Source organism: Odontesthes bonariensis, chromosome 14, assembly GCF_027942865.1.
Source record: "Odontesthes bonariensis isolate fOdoBon6 chromosome 14, fOdoBon6.hap1, whole genome shotgun sequence".
Taxonomy (NCBI): domain Eukaryota; kingdom Metazoa; phylum Chordata; class Actinopteri; order Atheriniformes; family Atherinopsidae; genus Odontesthes; species Odontesthes bonariensis.
The window spans coordinates 36524780-36542808 of NC_134519.1; positions in this window are offsets into that span (position 1 = coordinate 36524780).

An 18029-nucleotide genomic window follows, 5' to 3' on the forward strand; every position below is an offset into this window, starting at 1 on the left:
TCCGAGGAAATATGGGGATCATTGTCATGTATTGACACTCAGCATTTGGTCCAGAGAAACCAGGCATCAAACCACCAACCTTCCAGTTGGCAGACTTTCTAAGCTACTGTGCACAACAGAGTGAGGAAAGGTGCTCAGTGCATCATGGGAGGTCTCCCAGCAGGCTGGGCCTATAGCAGCTTAACTATGGGATGTTTCAGGATCACCTGAGCCATCCCTAACTATAAGCTTTATCAAAAAGGAAAGTTTTAAGCCTGGTCTTAAAAGTGGAAAGGGTGTCTGCTTCCTGAAGCCAAACTGGCAGCTGGTTCCACAGAGAGGGGCCTGATAACTGAAGGCTCTGCCTCCCAAACTGGCAGCTGGTTCCACAGAGAGGGGCCTGATAACTGAAGGCTCTGCCTCCCATTCTACTTTTAGAAACTCTGGGAACCTCAAGTAAACCTGCAGTTTGGGAACGAAGTGCTCTGTTAGGAAAATATCTTACAATGAGATCTTTAAGATATGATGGAGCTCGGTCATTAAGAGCTTTATCCATCCATTATCTTCCAATTATGTGAGGTTGGGTCACGGTGGCAATAGGTCCAGGAGTGAAACCAAGATATTCCTCTCCCTAAGGACACTCTCCATCTCCTCCTGGGAAATCCTAATGAGTTCCCAGACCAGAAGAGATATCTAATGCCTCCAGTGTGTTCTGGGTCCTCCCACTTTGACATGCTACAAAAACCTCCAGTCAGGCAACTGTGGGCCATCCTAATCAGATGCTAAAACCAGCTAATGCGCGGCTGCAGCACAGCTCATTCACTCCGGTAAGGACGTCCATCGTACTGAAAGTCGTCGTCCACGTCGTCAAAATCTGATAAATATCCTGCCATGTTGCACAAAACTAGCAGTAGCAAACTGTGTGTGAACTCCCTGTGTGAAGTTAGCAGGGAGTGAATGAGCTTTGCTGCAGCAGCGCGTCCATGACTTTATCCCAGTTGTGTAGAAAGCCCAACAATAAGCCTCCCGAAAGCACCTAATAACAACAACACAGCAGCTCTGAGCTAACAGTGCAATAGTACACGTTCATTCATTCATTGGTCTTAAAGTATTGGTGAAATAAAGACAGATAATGCCTTATTCAGAGGCTGTGTTGTCTCTGCTCTGTTCTCTCTGTTATATGAATATACGCTGATCTCCAGTGATCTAAATATCTTCCGAAGGACGCTGACTTGTCATCGGTGAGTAGATGAAAGTATTTTATGCCAGAAATAAGGTCCAGGTTTAAAAAAAAAAAACGAACTTCCCCTTTAAGTTTGAAAACCACTGTAACAGACGGAATCCTTTTGCCTGCGAATATTTCAACATTTTTTAACAAATTTGTTTTCCTTTCAAGTCAAGTTTCTAAATGTATTTTAACCTTATTCCCCCAAAAGCTTAAAATAAGAATAAATCATTTATATATATATATATAAAAAATCGATATTAAGCTTAACTACCAATATACCTTCTCATACATGTAGTCCTTTTGTGTTATCATAATAAAAAAAACTTTAATTAAAATGAAAAAGAAATGAAAAACCTGAATGAACAAGAGGACAGCGAAGTCACAAGAGTAAAACGTACAGAAAATTAGTTTAGTATAGTTTTTCAGACCAAACACTTTGGATGTCTTTTCCAAAAAGACATGCCGTACACAGGCGAAAAAGTGCTTGTGTTGAACTGTGGGTATCTGTTCTTAAAAGTTGCTGAAGTAAGACAGATCTAAGGGTGTAACACCAGCAGATGGCAGCACAGGCTGGGTTTGTATGCCTTGATGTTCCAGCCAGGGGTCTGCAACCCCGATCGACTCTTTCATCCTTAAATCTTGCGTGGCTTGGGAAAATAAATTTAAATGTATCCAATTGAAGTGTCTTTTAATTTTTTCTTGGAATATTAGAAGAAAATGATATTTTATTATTTTTATTATTTTTCGTCGCTCAAAATATGCGTCACACTCGCCGAAAGCTGGTATATGCCCGCCAAAACGCTGTGCATTTATGGAGACTTTCAACCCCAGGTAAGCGGGGAGGAGGTAAGAAAAGAAAAATATCTGAAGAAAACAGAACATTTAATAATGCCTGGGCAGATTCATTTGCATTTACCTCTGATGAGAGTGGCTTACCAGTATGCCTAATTTGTGGTGAGAAACCGACCTTCAACTCAGCGTATTGTTTTTTAAGAGTTCAAAATGTTCTGTAGTGCTGGGCCTGGGCCCTGGTGTCTGGGCGCTGCCTTGTGCCCCGGGGGTGCCCTGCCTGTGCCTGCTGGATCTGGGCTGCCCTGGGCACGCCACGGTTTGGGGGGTTGGTGCGGGTCCTGGTGTCGGGCTGGTTGCTCTGGGATCTCCGATATGTCTGCAGGTTTTTCTTTGTCAGGGTGTGGTGGGGTGTGGCGGTGCTTTTCCCCTGTTGGGGGCAGCTTGGGTGGGACTGGGTGATGGTGGGTCTCAGGCCCGGGCCGCTGTGACTGGACTGCTTGTTTTCTTTTTTTGTTGTTTGTGTGTTTTGTTCTTTTCTTTATTTGTAGGGGTCGTCTGGAGTGGGGCGGGTTGGTGCTTTCTGGTTGCCAAGTAGCTCCCCGAATACTGTCGCTGCAGGCCCCGAACCTGGTGAACATATTGGGGCCAATCTCTGGCTGCCCTCTCCAGGGAAGCCTCTCTGCCCCGGTCTTCTAGATCCCCATACCCCTCTCCCTTCTGGCTCCTGCACACAGCACACATTCACATTTTGAGGGCGGGTGTGTTCGGCGGGGTGTAGCGGATGGGACCACGTAGGTCAGTACTGCCCAACCCAAGTCGACCAGGAGGGGTGTAGGAAAAAATATTTAAAAAAATCTTTCTCACGCTGAAAAGAAATGATGATATAAATTTCTCTGGCGCACCACTATCGCTATGGAAACGGCAGGAAACAATCTCCCATGAGTCTGAGCAGAGCAGTTATTAATAACAACAACACTAATAATAATAATATTATTAATGAAAGACCCCCATTCCTGCGACCCGTCCAACCGGGCCGCTCAACGGGGTGGGGGTGGGGGTGGGGGGTGTCTCACTCTTACCTGCATTTAAAACCTGAGAGCCCTGAGCTAGCGATCAGAGCGGTTAGCACTCCTAAAGGCTGAGGTGAAACGCACCAAGACCTACCATTTTCACTCCGAATGGGAAGAAGATTATTTTTTTGTTTATTCTCATTCAAAGCCAATGTGTTTGATTTGCAATGCAACGGTGGCGTTGGCAAAGAAAGGGAATCTGGAGCGGCATTTGAAAACGGTACACGGGAGCTACCAGAGAGATTTCCCCACAAAAACGCCTTTACGCGCCACAAAAGTGCGGGATTAGAAAGCACAGCTTGCAGCACGGCAGTCCCAGGGGTCCCAGGGAAGACCCAGGGTAAGGCCGCAAGTATTCAATTCAATTCAATTCAGTTTTATTTATATAGTGCCAAATACAACAAATGTCATCTCAAGGCACTTAGATAATAAAGTCCAATTCAAGCCAATTGGAATTCAATTAATTGTAAACATAATTATTCATAAAATAATCCAATGCGTTCTATTGCTATTGTAACTATGGCTTCCTATCACCTCAGTCACATTCTGCTGAACACAAGAAGCCATTCAAAGACGGCGAAATTGTGAAGGAAGCGGATAGCCTTTTTGATGAATTTAAAAATAAAACAGAGATCATGAAGGCCATTAAAGAAATGCAACTTTCCCACAATGCAACCACAAGGCGATGTGAGGGAATGGCTGTGGATGTGGAGGAGCAACTGAGGAAGGATATGGGCGAGTGAGTGCTTTTCCCTCCAGTTTGACGAGTCGACTGATATGGTGGATGTGACACAATTGTGTGTTTTCATCAGGATGGTTTTTGAAGACATGAGCACCAAGGAAGAGCTACTCAAGCTGATCTCCATCACAACTGATGGGGCGCCTGCTATGTTGGGCCGCACCAGTGGGTTCATTGCACTGAGCAAAGACGGTGAATCTTTCCTGGATTTCCTGAATCAACTTCCCTCCCATGCAAGCAGAACTACAACGTCATGGTAAAGGTGTGACACAGCTGGACAGTGCAAGTTATGAGGAGCATGTTCAGAGCATCTCGTCAGAGTTTGAGAGGCGTTTTACTGACTTTGCATCCATCGAGCCTGTAGCCAGCTATACGTGTTATCCATTTGTTGCAAGAATCACTTTTGGACCTGGAAAGCTCAGCTCTGGAGGATGAGATTCTGACATTGAGATCAAAGCCAGATCAACATCCGCTCAACCAGGGGCCCGTTGCACAAAAGTAGGATAAGGGATTAAGCCGGGATATGTTGGCTATCCTGGATCATCTTATCCATGATCCAGTTGCACAAAAGTAGGATAAGGGAAGTGGGATATGTTCAGACCTAAGTTACCATGGAGATTTATTCTGTGAAGCTAGCCTGCTCCAGACCAGGCTAAGTTCCAGGATCTATTTAATCTCATTCCTTATCTCAGTCAGCGGTCGCCACAAATGGAAACCAATATTTATTCCACTGCCTAGAACATATTGTTAAAACATTTAACTATACCCACTATCATTATTGAAACATTTGTGATCATTAATTACAATCATTTTAGATAACTGATGATTTTAGATGAACCACTAGATAATTTAGTTTCCCACAGACTACACATAAAGTACATCACCATATAAATATAAATACACATTAGAGAGTACCACGATGTTCCTTTATTGAACAAGGATGAATCAAAGCAAGTAAACCATCAGCTCCTTTCAAAACTGAAGTCACACAGTGCTCTACAAGACAAAAAGCACAGAATCAAAGCATGCAGTTTGAGACAAACTGTTTGTAAAAATGGGCTACACAAATAAAATTGCCTTGCCTATACAGCACAAAAACCTAACAAAAATGTATCTGCCATTGCAGGCCCAACAGGATGCAGAGTTGTAGTCTTACACACTTCTCTGCAGCTTCCCACCTACTGCTACCCACCCAATCAATTAACACAAAAGGAGCAAATCCTCTTGTGCAAAAAGAAATTATTAAAACAAAAACTTTAACTGAACAAAAACATCAAACTATTAAATGTGGTTTGCTGAATATCAGATCTCTCCTTTCGAAGTCTCTGTTAGTGAATGAGTTGATTTGTGATCATCATATTGATATATTTTGTCTTACAGAAACCTGGCTGCAGCAGGAGGATCATGTTAGCATCATGTTAGCATCATGTTAGCATTAATGAATCAACTCCCTGTGACTGTTTAAATGTTCACGTTCCTGGAACCACAGGCAGAGGAGGAGGAGTGGCAGCTATTTTCAGATCAGGGGTACTCATCAGTCCCAGACCCAAGATTAGTTTGAGCTCTTTTGAATCTCTGATTCTCAGTTTTTCCCACGCAAAGTGGAAATCCCAGAAACCTCTTGTGTTTGTTGTTGTGTATCGTCCACCTGGCCCTTATTCTGAGTTTCTGTCTGAATTCTCAGAGTTTTTATCCCAGTTAGTGCTGAGTACAGATAAAGTCATTGTAGTGGGTGACTTTAATATTCATGTAGATGTTGAAAATGACTGCCTGAATATGAACTTTAATTCTATATTGGACTCTATTGGATTTTCTCAGAGTGTACACAGACCGACTCACTGCCTTAATCACACCCTTGATCTTGTGCTGACTTATGGCATTGAGAGTGAACAGTTAACAGTGTTCCCTCATAACCCTGTCTTATCTGACCATTTTCTGATAACCTTTGAGTTTACATTACTTGACTATACAGTTTCTGAGAAGAAATTTACATATAGAAGGTGTCTATCAGAGGATGCTGTAACCAGATTTAAAGAATTAATTCCATCATCCTTTTCTTCACTGCCATGTGCAGATAAGACAGAGGACGACTACCTAAACTTTACTCCAGCAGCACTTGACTCTCTTGTTGACAGCACTATAGTTTCAATGCGTACAGCACTGGACAATGTTGCCCCTCTGAAAAGGAAGGTAATCAGTCAGAAGAGGTTGGCTCCTTGGTATAATTCACAGCTGCGTGCTTTAAAGCAGACTGCAAGAAAGCTGGAGAGACAGTGGCGTTCCTCTAATTTAGAAGAGTCTCAGTTAGTCTGGAAAGATAGTTTAACAATGGATAAGAAAGCCCTTCGTAAAGCTAGAACTGCTTATTATTCATCATTGATAGAAGAGAATAAGAATAATCCCAGGTTTCTTTTCAGCACTGTAGCCAGGCTGACTAAGAGTCCGAGCTCTGCTGAGCCAGTTATTCCTTTAACTCTCAGCAGTGATGATTTCATGAGCTTCTTTATTAATAAAATTGTTTCTATCAGAGAGAAGATTGATGGAGTCCTTCCCACTATTATTAGTGATGTATCATCAAGTACAGCAGCTTTAGAAGTATCTTTAGAACCTGATTTGTATTTAGACGGCTTCTGCCCAGTTGATCTCTCTGAACTAACAACAGCAATAGTCTCTTCTAAACCATCAACTTGTGTTTTAGACCCAATCCCAACCAGACTGTTCAAGGAGGTTTTCCCATTAATTGACACTTCCATATTGGATTTGATCAATCTGTCTTTGTTGACAGGATATGTACCTCAGACTTTTAAGGTTGCTGTAATTAAACCTTTACTTAAAAAACCTACTCTTGATTCAGAAGTGTTGGCTCATTATAGACCTATATCCAATCTCCCTTTTATGTCTAAAGTTCTTGAAAAAATAGTTGCAGCTCAGCTTTGTGATCATTTACACAGAAATAATCTGTTTGAAGAGTTTCAGTCAGGATTCAGAGTGCATCATAGCACAGAAACAGCACTGCTGAAAGTTACCAATGATCTCCTCTTAGCCTCTGATAGCGGACTTGTGTCTGTGCTTGTCCTGTTGGATCTCAGTGCTGCATTTGATACGGTCGATCACAGTATCTTATTACACAGACTTGAACATGTTATTGGGATTAAAGGAACTGCATTAGGCTGGTTTAAATCATATTTATCTGATAGATTTCAGTTTGCTCTTGTAAATGAAGAATCTTCCTCACACACCAGAGTAAGTCATGGAGTTCCTCAGGGTTCTGTGCTTGGACCGATTCTTTTCACTTTATACATGCTTCCATTAGGTAACATTATTAGACAGCATGGCATAAATTTCCATTGCTATGCTGATGATACTCAGCTGTACTTATCTATAAAACCAGATGAAACCAATAGGTTGGTCAGACTACAAGCATGTCTTAAAGACATAAAGACCTGGATGACTCGGAACTGTCTGCTGCTAAATTCAGACAAACTGAAGTCGTTATCTTTGGACCTGAGCGTTTCAGGGAGAAATTGTCTAGCTATATAGTTACTCTAGATGGTATTTCCTTGGCTTCTAGTTCTACAGTGAGGAACCTTGGAGTTATTTTTGACCAGAACTTATCATTTGACTCGCATATAAAACAGGTTTCTAGGACTGCCTTCTTTCACCTTCATAATATTGTTAAAATCAGGAACATCTTGTCTCAGAGTGATGCAGAAAAACTAATTCATGCATTTGTTACTTCAAGATTGGACTACTGTAATTCTTTATTATTGGGCTGTCCTACATATTCTCTGAAAAGCCTTCAGTTGATCCAAAATGCTGCAGCCAGAGTTCTGATGAGAACTAACAGGAGAGATCATATTTCTCCAGTTTTAGCTTCTCTTCATTGGCTCCCTGTTAAATTCAGAATAGAATTTAAGATTCTTCTCCTCACATATAAAGCTCTTAATGACCGAGCTCCATCATATCTTAAAGATCTCATTGTAAGATATTTTCCTAACAGAGCACTTCGTTCCCAAACTGCAGGTTTACTTGAGGTTCCCAGAGTTTCTAAAAGTAGAATGGGAGGCAGAGCCTTCAGTTATCAGGCCCCTCAATTGTGGAATAAGCTGCCAGTAAATGTCCGGGAAGCAGACACCCTTTCCACTTCTAAGACCAGGCTTAAAACTTTCCTTTTTGATAAAGCTTATAGTTAGGGATGGCTCAGGTGATCCTGAAACATCCCATAGTTAAGCTGCTATAGGCCTAGACTGCTGGGGGGCCTCATCTGACACACCTTTCCTCACTTTACTCTCTTTATGTATATGTGATATTATTGTGGTCATTAACTCGTGTTTCCCTGTTCCAACAGATATCCTTTGAATGGTGTTACAGTGCCGGCGTCGCGGTGGCCCCCTGCCCCCCTCCCCCTCCCCCCCCCCCCCCCCCCCCTTTTTCTGTCTTCTCAAACCCCAGCTGGTCGAGGCGGATGGCCACCCTTCCTGAGTCTGGTTCTGCCAGAGGTTTCTTCCTGTTAAAAGGGAGTCGTTTCTCTCCACAGTCGCCTCAGGCACGCCGCTCAGGCCGGGAGATTGGACCGAAAAACAAAAAGTTTTCAGTGCAATCTGTTGGTTTTCTTAGCTAGGAAATTGTTTTTGAATTGGCTCTATATGAACGAATTGGATTATTTTATGAATTATGATTATTATTAATTAATTGAATTCCAATTGGCTTGAATTGGACTTACTATCTAAGTGCCTTGAGATGACATTTGTTGTATTTGGCGCTATATAAATAAAAATGAATTGAATTGAATTGAACTTAAATCAACATGCATATTAATTAAAATAATTTAACACATATTGTCTCTGACCAGCCGACCACAGCCGTCATCCGGGAAGATGGCAGGAATGTCCCAGTCTATGAGAGCTGGCACTCTGGGGGCCCTCTCCTTTCTCAGGCAGGCCACATTGTGGAGGACAGCACAGGCCACAGTGATATCACATGCCCTGTCTGGGCTGACTCTCAGGTGGTTCAGACACTGAAAGCGTGCCTTCAGTAGGCCAAATGTCATTTCGATCCGGGCCCTTGTTCTGGCATGGGCATGGTTGTATGCCAGTTGTGCCTCCAGAGGGTCTGCAAATGGAGTGAGCAGAAAAGGCTGGCAGGCATACCCTCTGTCACCCAGCAATACACCCAGGAATTCACCTGTGAATACAAAATGTTACTATCACAACCTCATAAGTAGTGACATTCTTAACACAGCCATGATGTTAAAAGTGGTTATCAATAGAGGTTCTGTGGCTCACCTTGTGATAGGCGCCGATAGATCTCTGAGTTCCGAAACACTCGGGAGTCGTGGACCGAGCCGGGCCACTTTGCCACAACATTACTGAACAAATAGTCAGCATTGCAGACCATCTGAAATGATAAGATGTTAAACCAATTAATGCACAGTACAGGCAATGTGTGGGCAGGCACATTCTTAATAAAAACTACACTTGCTAAGTATTTGTCAGGGGACTTACCATTCTGCAGGATGTTCTTATATTTTAGTTTGACTTGCTGCCATGTCCGTTTTGGCCCAGTCATGTTAAATCTACACACACACACAATGAAACAGTGGAGGAGCATGGAGTTACATTTAGGTAGTTTCACTCACATGCAGTCAATTTCAACTTATTCATAATCAAAGTAGGCTACAAATATCTTTTCAAATATCGTCACCTTCCTAAAATAATCGCATAAGTCATTTTTTCAGGTTTTTCAGGAAACACAAAAAACTCCCCCCAAAAGTTAAATTATAGCATAAAATAATCATTTCAGTCAGTAAGTATGTATCAAAGGATGCTTGACATAAGAACACTTATTGTTTTTCATAAAAACTAAGATTAAATAAATGACTTAGGCATTTTTAGGACCACACCTTTGATGCCAAAAAATTACTTGGGCGATTATTTTAGGAAGGTGACGATATGTTAATTAACATTTTATTTGGATTGAAGCCTAATTGTGATAGTTTCAGTGGAGTGGTGAGTGTGTATTTGTGCACTACTTACGCATTCAGGCAGTCAGCAATGGTTTGCCACGCTTGCTCCCTTTGTTTTTTTAACTGTGGCAGTATTTCCTTTTTGTTTTATTTTCTCCTTCACCTCTTCATATAATTCCATTAATAGTTCTTGCTCCGCTGGGGAGAAATACGGCGCCCTTGTTGCCATGGTGAATCGGTGAATCAGTGAATCAATGATCGATCGTGGGGTCTTTTTAAGCAAGCCGTGTGCAGCACTTATCCAGGATCGCTTTCACCTGGCTTAATGAATCCGTGTCTGCTCATCCTGGCTTGGCCTTTGTGCAACCAACTAAGCCTGGGCGCCATGTTTTGGATTCCCTGAACCTGGCTAAGTAAATCATCCTGGATGTCTAAATCCTACTTTTGTGCAACGGGCCCCAGGAGAGCATGTAGTGTTGTGGAAACTACTGGTGGAGGAGAAGTATCGCAGTCTCAGAAGATGTGCTTTGAACCTGACAGCTCTTTTTGGATCAACTTATTTGTGCGAGTCTGCTTTCTCGCACATGAAAATCATCAAGCCCAAGTACAGATCAACAATGACTGATGACCACTTTGCAGCCTGCAAAGCCTGCATCCAGCTCCTACACTCCTGACTACGAGAAGCTGCCTCCTTCTCCCAGTGCCAGGTCTCCCACTAAGTAGGAAGTGATTTCCAGCTGCTCTATGTGCCTTTAATTGCCCAAATAATGAATAAATTTCTTTATTGAATTAAATTTTTTCAAACTCAGAGATCTACCTGTTTTGTATCTGGTTTATTTTTCTGTTTGTTTCATATTAAGGTTAGTTTTGGTTAGTTACTGCAGGCTGGAAATTATGTGTGTGAGTTTACGATGTTGACACTGGTTGGGCACCCCTGACGTAGGTGGTCCCCTTTGCTGCACTCTGCAGCCCCCCACCCCTGTTTTAATTGCACCTTAGACATCACTACTCATCACACACACACACATTAGGTCTTGGGGGGTGGTAGCACTGAGTGGTATCTGGTGGGCGGGGCTCTTTGGGTATGTAGGCTGCCCGGAGGGCCACGCTCCCAGTTCCACAAGGTTGCTTGCCCCTCAATTTTAAATGCTCACTATTAGAAAATATCAAAGAGCCAGAGGGGCAAGGGGAGGGGTCTTCCCACACCCCTGTTCCCTGGTTGCTGCCTGGGGCGGGAGAAGGAGTTGTCCTGCTGGTTCGGGGTCTGTGCTGGCTGGGCTGCTGCTGGCCCCCGAAGTGTCCACTGCGCCACAGCCCAGCGGAGTTAGGGGATGGATGTGTGTGCTGTGCGAGTGTGTGTGTTTATTTTATTTTTTATTTTATTTTTTTTATTATTATTATTTTTTATTATTTTTTTTTCCTTATCTGCCTTATGGGGTGACTGGGTCTCGGTCTTGCTGTCCTCTGGCCTGCTTGTGCTGTTCCTGATGGGGGGTGGGCATTTCCTCTCCCCGCTGCTCGCAGCCTCACCCACCTGTGGGCACGTCTTGACTCCCGGGGTGCTTGCCCAGGGGCACTGGGGCGTGTGCTGGCCCACTGCGCTTGGCTGTCTGGGGCGCCTGGCCCTCTTGGGTGTTGGGCGGGGGCCTCTGTCAGGGGGTTTGGGGGTGCTCGGGCTCGCAGGGCCCGGTTCCAGCGCACGGCCCATGTCTGGGTGGCGGCGACCTGGCGGGCCAGTGGGCTGTCGCCTCTGGTCACCATGGGGCCTCTGCCCAATGCTTGTGGAGGCTTTGTCTGGGGGCTTCCTCTGCTGTCTTCTGGGGGGATGTGTGGTTGTCCCTATGGTGGGCTTCCCGGGTTATGTGCTCCGTGGGGGCTGCTGGTGGCCTGAGCCTGGGGGCCCTCTCTGCCTGCTTCTGATTGCTGGGGGGGGCTGTGGATGGTGGCCCTATAAACCTATACACTCATATTTAAGCACAGTTATCATGTGGGACCTTTGCCATGTGTATCGCATGTTCATGCACACACACACACACACACACACACACACACACACACACACTCATTAGCCCAGTAGCATGCTCACTAAGCAGTTGTTGTGTTGTCCTGTGGTTTAAGGTCATCTTTATCCACAGTTGTGTTATATATGATTGCTGCTGCTTGTGCTTTTTTTGTGTGTGTGTGTTTGTTCTCTGCTTGTCTGCTTCCAGGTGCTCCTGGTGCCTCTAAGGCTGGATTCCCCACAAAAGCCGTGAATTGTCTTCAGTTTTGTTTTTACAGGTGTAGCAGCTGGTTGTCTGATTTTTTATTGTTTTCTCTGATTGTTTCTTCCTATTTCTGTTCCGTTTATTTTTCTTTGCTCTCCCTGCTGCCATAATGCTGGACAGGACAAGAAAAAAAATAAAAAATAAATAAGTGTTCAAAATGTGTTCATTACATAAAAGAAATTTCATTTTCTCTGTAGCACTTCATGGATTTTGTAAGCAACACACGATAGTTGTTTATACAAAGCGTAAAGATAAAAAACCAATACCTTCGTTTTAGATGTCAAAAAGTATTTGCGGCTCCCAATGTTTTCTTTTCCGTGGAAACCGGGTCCAAATGGCTCTTTGAGAGTTAAAGGTTTCCCACCCCTGCTCTAGGCAATTTTAAACCCTCGTCTTGGACCGTGCACACACATACTAGTTTGAGATGTTTGCAAGTTCGAATGCTCTCTGATCCTCTCAAGAAGCAGACAAATACTTGGCTCAGTGATTCATTTCTTAAGTTTAGTGTAAAGGGTGACGTGGTCTGCCCCAGGGGAGCCCCTTTCTCATGCTGCTGTCAATCAGACATTTTCACTCCGATTCTTAAACAAGCATGGATATAATAAAATGATTAAATACAAATAAACATGAGAGAAAACAGAAAAGTGCAGCTGAAAAGTTTAATTTCAAACAATGGAGAAAGAACTGTAGGTAGGTATATATTAAAAAAATACTATTCTCTTGCTGCTGAAACTTAAGCGGCCATATCTTAGATGGTAACAAGGCTGCGGTGCTACAGGACAACAGGCAGCGAGAAGTTGCCCGTAGTCAAGGTCAAGGTAAACTTTATTATCCCCAGGGGGAAACTAGGTGGTCAACAGTACACATCTCCTCAAGACATACTATAAACATACAGACAATAGACACTAGACATACCACATTAAAATAAATAGGGGATAAAATGTGTGAAGTACAATAAAATAACAATAGAAGATAAAAACAGAAGATAAAAACAGTGCTGTGTAAATTAAATAAAAAGCATAAAAGGAGATTAGAGCAGGTGAGTTAACTAAAGTGCCGCAGTTGCTTTTGGCTTGCTGTTACATAGCCTGATCGCTGTAGGTACAAATGATTTGTGATATCTTGCTGTCCTGATTGGTCTTTGCAGGAGTCTGTCATTTAACCTGGTGCTCCTTAAAAACTTTGGGTGGAGGGGATGGGTTGCGTCAGTTAAAATTTGGTCCAACTTTCTTAAAATAAGTTCATTGTACAGATCTTCTGCAGATGTCTGGTCCACACCAATCACCCGGCTGGCCGACTTAATGATGCGCTGCAGTTTTTTATGGTCCTGCACACGCATGTTACCATAGACACAGATTAGTCCAAATGATAAAATGCTTTGTAAAAGTGATTGGTAAAATAATTGGAGAATGCTGCAGTCTAGCCTAAAATCTCTGAGCTTCCTAAGAAAGAACATCCTCTGTTGCAACTTTTTATATTTGTTCTGTGCACATTGATTAAAAGACATTCTGTCGTCTATCTCAATTCCTAAGTATTTATATGATGAGACCCGCTCTATCTGCTCGCCATTGATCTCGGATGGGGAGATGGACATTGGTTTCTTGCTAAAATCTATCACCATTTCTTTTGTCTTTTTAACATTCACCTGTAAGAAGTTGTCTGTGCACCACTTGATAAAACCATGAACCTCCCTTTCAAAACCATCAATAGATAAAATGTCTGGGTGTAAGAGGCCCACCAGTGCTGTGTCGTCTGCATACTTAAAAAAGGTGTGAGCTGAGGAGGATGCCTGGCAATCATTAGTGTACAGTGTGTATAAAATTGGTGAAATAACGCAACCTTGTGGTGCTCCAGTGTTAATAGTTTTCAGTGAGGAGATGTGGGAGTTAAATCTTACTTGTTGGCTACGTTCAGTTAAAATATCATTAATCCACAATATCAATCTAGGATTAACACCTAGGTGCAGTAACTTTCTCGTCATCAAATGTGGTTGTATTGTGTTAAAAGCACTGCTAAAATCAATAAAAACAATTTTGACCAGACTCCTTGGTTGTTCAAGATGCTCAAACACATTGTTGGTCAGGGTAAGAAGTGCATCTTCGACCCCCCTCTTGGCATGGTAAGCAAACTGGTTGGGGTCTAATAAGTGTGATACTTCAGGGAGGAGTTGGTTTAACATAATTTTCTCAAAACATTTCATTACAGTGGATGTGAGTGCAACAGGGCGCAGGTCATTGAGTTCTCTGGGTCTGTTGTTTTTAGGCTGTTAGATTCGGTTCTTTTAGTAGGAGGCTCAAGAACGGACCGGAGTAATTCAAGTGAAAATGAAGTGTTTATTGGTAGTCACACATCAAAGCATATCAGCACTGGGCTCAGTGGAACAGAGCTCCCGCAGGAAGTCTGTCAGACTGGCCCTGATTTCCGGTTATCATCTGTACTTATTGCATAGGTTGGACTCACACTCGACTGAGTATGATTGGACATGAGTAGGTTCAACATGCTTCGTCATATTCTCTGGATCAGCCCAAAACAATGTGTGTGTGTGAATCTGCCCTTGCTTTCCCAGGCTTTCCTAATTGTTTTGTCTTTCTACTCCTGGATCACTTTAGGTCATATGGAAAAGTACTGAGACTTATTTCATTCATAATGTCTAAGAACAAAGCCAATTTTAACAATCCCCCTTTTGAAGTGATTTTATCATTTCAACTAATTCAGTCAAATAACTGAGGTAGGAATGTAATATTCTGTATTGTGTCACATCTGTATTAGCAGTAGCAAGACTTTAGCAGCCACCCCCCCAAACTGCAAGAGCCACTTACCTTTTGAGATGTAGCACAACCAGTTAGGAGATATCTGTCATCCCCCTTTTGATGTGACTTCATGTGTTATTATGTAAGCTTATGTGAAAGCTGTTCATCATTGCAATTAAAGCAGCAAGCAAATCTTCATTGCACAGGCCTGGAAATAGTAAACATAATTCTAATGCTTAAGCTACACCTTCAAATCCGGACTATTCCATCATTTTACTCGGAACAGAAACTCTTTCCGAGAGGGTTAAAACCTTCATAAGTCACTGATTATAACTCTGCAAATGAGCACATTTAGAAAATAATTCTGATGCTTTAGCAAAACCTTCTGTATCAGGAGTATTAATCAAGATTCTAGAAACAGAGACTCTTTTCTAGTAAGTTTAAAACCTTCCCCACTCAACTGATAATAACTCCGCAAATGAGCACATTTCTTAATAGATTATATGTAGAAAATCATATTTTGGTATATGTATTGTGTGTACATCCTCTGTGTGGAATCTTTGTTCATAATGGCCTAAAACCTTATGTGGTTAGCAAGGCCTTGCTCCCCCATAAGTACCATAACAACATAACTGATTAATCAAAAAATTTAACATCATTTCTATTCTACTGACACTCAAACCTTGCCTAAGGCAATTAGCATCACCAGCAGGTTCGTCCACTGTTTGCAGCGAATAGGAGCGAAAACCCGATGTATCCGGGAAAAATTCACCTATGGCCCCTAGTTGCACTTGGCGACCGACCAACTTATTACCGTTCAAAGTCTAAGGTCCCGCTCCAAACAGCCGAGTCACCCCACTGGCAATTGACATTCTAAAAATGATTCATTATCAGCCTTTAAGAGGAATCAGCTAAACACTTTAAAAAGTGAAACACAACAAATATAAATTTAACCAAGGCTCGATTATATGAGTATATTAGCCTCTTGAACAATTATGATTAACTTTCTAAATGATATATCTTTCTTAGATGACCACATGATGAGTCGTGTGGTCTCTTGTGGTCCAATCCTGTCGGTGCTCTGTTTTCCTCTTGGCTGAACGTCTGTTCAGTACTCTGATCCGGAACTAATCTTGGAAGGAGAGGTCACCAGTACATCTCTTCCTTGAGGGATATTCAGCATCCCCTCCCTAACTAATTTTCTTTTGGGATAATTTTGTTGTGTAGTTCTCCACCATCATCTTGGCATGATGGGAAAGGCCTCCCAGAACTCAAGCTTATGAGTCCTCCGGCCGTACGTCCTGTAGTGGTTCTGAATCTGTGGAATAATATTAGCAAATCTCGCAGCGCAGTAGTGCAAAATGTCATTTGCACTGTATTTTTATACTAGGGTATCTCTCTTTGATAGGTTCAATTTCAATGCCCAATTCATTCTTTATTTATTTCTTTTTCATATGGACCCCAAACAAAACCAAAGTCAAAATAAACAAAACAAAAGAAAATCAAAGAAATAACAAAATAAACAGAACCCAAAACAAAACAACTGGCCAGTTGGTATAACCCTTGCTTTTAGGAACCAGAATAGTCATCAAGCTGCTGTGCAGCCTTAATGAGAAATCCAGTACCATCACCTTATTCTGCTGTGAAAAAATTCAAATTATCTAGGGAACACATCATCACGATCAACATCAACATCAACACAGTTGGTATATTCCTTGTTTTTAGGACGACACCAGAATTCTCACCAAGTTGCTGTCCAGCATTCATGAGATCTTCTGTATTATCCATTTATTTTGCTGTGGAAAATCATTTAGACAGTTTTGGGATCATGACAACACACAAACAACACTCAACACCAGACACCACAGGTTAGGACAACAGATGACAGACAACAGCTGACAAACATATATTGTATTTCTGGGTTTGCTCAAGCAAACGTCCTGTTTTCATTGGGGCCTAAGTATACAAACAGTGGTCTTCGTATTATGAGTTTGATTCCATGTCTTCCTTTTCCAGGTCCAGGAAGTCTTAATGCAAAAGAAGACACAAACACACACAGAATTTTTGGGAAAACTTGAGAAGTTTGAATGATTAATTGTTAATTAATTGCCGAACTGCTCCACTGCAGTTTCTCCTCCTGTGTTGTTGTTTGCTGCAGGACAGAAATATTTGTGGTTAGATCTCATCCTGGGAGCAGCACAGCATCAAGAAAGCAGACATTTCTTTTCAAGGACTAACTGATTAACTCGTTTAGGATAAATATTGTCTGTCCTCTCTGAATTCAGGTCAGAGCGTTAAAAAATAAAATTTCAGCATAATCTGCTTTATTCTTACTTGTTAGTTAGTAATAATGTTGTTTAATTTTTACAAGTGGCTGTGTTTTTTTTTATTTTTTATTTTTGATGCTGAGCCGTACACAGACAGTTCAGGATCAGCATTAAGTTCTTTTCCGGTTCTAATTGAATCAGAAACACCTCATGTGGTACCAACGGTCTGACATTAGAGCTGTTCCTAACCATAACATGTTTTCATACAGATATTAAAAGCCTAGTTTAATTTTATTTCTTTATTTATCCTAATTCATCCTTTATTTTCCTTTAAGGATCACATTGTGGTCCCTGTTTCCAGTATGTGTGGCGTGTGTGTGTGCGTGGCTTTATATGTGAGTGTGCATGTGTCTGTATGTGGCCTTGGGTTTCACTGCTTCGTTTGATCTGAAAGGTCTTTGTTCTATATTTTCTTGGGTTGAGAAGTGCTATATAAACTGCTATATAAATAACGTCTGATTGATCGATTTAGTGTAGTAGATTAAAAACTTTCTGGTCATCTCTAATGGAACGTCTTCATAGTGTCCCAAAAAAGCTATGGACAGGGTATTTTCAGGTACTATTAGTGATTGTTTCCACAGACTGGGGACCACACCAGTGTCTATGGACCACTGGAATAGCCTTTGGAAGGGCTGTGCCAGCTCTGCACACATTTTAAGGGTTCTGTTGCTAACACCATCAGGCCCAGTAGCTTTACGTGGGTTTGTTCGTCTAAAAAAGAATTTTACATCATCAACAGAAATGTCCATACTTGCACAGTCCATACCTCTCACCTCTGAGGTAATCAAATGCTGCTCTGTTTTAAAATCATGTGTGTCAAACCTACAATAAAAGTCATTTAATTTATTAGCCATGTCAAGTTCATTGTCCACTGCCATCAGATGGTTCTTAGGCTTATAACCTGTGATGGTT